The sequence below is a fragment of the Triticum dicoccoides genome, chromosome 3B (assembly GCF_002162155.2).
Source record: "Triticum dicoccoides isolate Atlit2015 ecotype Zavitan chromosome 3B, WEW_v2.0, whole genome shotgun sequence".
In the NCBI taxonomy this organism is placed as follows: Eukaryota; Viridiplantae; Streptophyta; class Magnoliopsida; order Poales; family Poaceae; genus Triticum; species Triticum dicoccoides.
The window spans coordinates 84,996,091-84,998,271 of NC_041385.1; positions in this window are offsets into that span (position 1 = coordinate 84,996,091).

Below are 2,181 nucleotides of genomic sequence, written 5' to 3' on the forward strand. Positions count from 1 at the left end.
CACGTCCGGATCGGACAGGACGCGTTCGCGCCGCCTCCCGCAGCCAACCGGAGGCCGACACGTCAGCAACCGCCGCCTCCCACGCCGCCGACCCACCCGGGCCCGAGGCCGGCCCCCGCGGCCCTTCTCCCTGTCGCAGCCGCCCGCGGGCGACCCTGCCGGCGCGCTCCCCGCCGTCGACCGCCCGCGCCTCCACGCCTGCCGCCGCCTCCGCCTGCACCACCGCGCTGCCGCCTCAGCACTCCGCCGGCCGCCGCCACCTCGCCGTCCCGCGCCCCAGATCCGGTCGCCGCCGCCCGGCCCCGCCTCCGCCGACGCCGGATCCGGCCAGATCCGGCCGGCCCCGTCCCTTCGGCGACCTCCCACGTCCACTCCGTCCACCGCGCCGCTCGTCTTCGGCGAGCCCAGCCCCGCCTCGAAGTCTGCGCCACCGAACCCTAGATCCAAAGGTTGACCCCGAAATTCCACTGTCCCTTTTTCTGTCATATTTTGGTGCCCCCTTTGACTTGTCATAACTCGATGACCGTAGCTCCGTTTCATGCGCATGATATATAAAAATGTTTATTGTGAGATGCTCTTTATTTTATTCCATTGTGCCATGTTTTTTTGAGTTCATATTGATGCCCTAATCATTGTTGCAAGAGTGCTATATGATGTTAACTGCTTTCTGTTAACAGAACTTGCTGAGTTGTTATTTTCGTTGCATTTTGTGTGTGCATCCTATGAGCTTGATGTCTACATGAGTGTTGAGCTACTTCATGCCATCTTTACAGTGGTGCAATCCATGTATTTTTATGAGTCTTGTGATGAGTGCATCAAGCTCGTGTAGTAGGGTACTTGCTGTTGCTGTTTTGCTAGGCTGAATCTGTTATATCATGATGCTATGTAAACCTGCTACTACAAGCCATTCTATGCATAATCTGGAAGTGTTCACTAAGGATGTTTAGTTACTCATGTCATGCTCTATCCCTCCATACCCCTGGTTACATTTATAGCCTGATGTAGATTGTTGTAATCATGTTCCAAACTTGCTAAATAATGTTGCTGTCAGTCTGTTAACATTAAGTTCAGTTTTGCCATGTGTTTTACTAGTGATCCATGCCCCCTATGACCATGCTATTGCCATGTTTAGCTTCATAACTATGTCATCTTACTGTTGGTTGCCTTATCATGCCATGTAATGCTCCGTGGTGAGTTGTACAAGCTCACCAACATGCCTACTTATCGTTGTTCCTGCCGTGTCTGAATCTGTCATATCACTTGTCATGTTTGCATGGGTGCTACCATGTTTTCTGTTGATCTTTGGAATTAGTTCAGTAAGGGAGTTTTGTTCTTTGTCTTTAGTATTAGCATTCCATGCCTTTGTTTGCCATGATAAGTTTCTGTAACATGTTGTTTGATAGCTCTAAACATTGCAACCTGATGTTATTTCTGTCATGCACAATGTTTTCTGTTAAGTCAGTGAAATGGTTATTATTTGCAATCTTGCCATGTCCTTTTGAGCATGTTATAGTGTTTTCTGGAGATAGCTCTGTGTTCATGTTTTGTCATAGTTTACCTGGACTTCATGTCCATGCCTTTTGTTTTCCTATTGAGGTGCTGTAGCATATTGTTGTGATGCTTGCTAGATGCCTAGTTGCTGTTTTGGACAACTTTTCCTTTAAACTTGTTTCATGTGTATGTGTTGAACCGTTGCTCCGTTTTGAGTGTGCTCTATATGAAACTTGCTTGATTTTGCATGAAGTTTCATATTATCATGTTGCATCCATGTTTTGAGAGTGTTTGCTTGATGTTTGTATGCATTTTGCATCAATGCCATGTTTAACTTGTTTTGCTCATATCTTCTAGGGCGTAGCTCTGAATTAAATGAACTTTCTATGTAACTTGACTAGAATCTCGTGTATATCATCTTGGTGCATCTTAACTTGCTGTTTAACAACTTGAACATAAGGTTTATTCAGATCTGGACCAATTTCGAAATATGCATATGGGGATTTTCCGGATTTGTTATATGTTGTTTCCGGCCTCATTTAAACTTGCTTTAATATGTTGCTCTTGTATGCATCATCTCTTGCCATGAGTAGCTTCATGTAGTTTTTTTCATGCATCATGCTTGGTTGCGCATCATGTCTTGTCTATGTGTTGTGTGTTTACCTTGTTGTTTGCTTCTTTCCGGTTGTG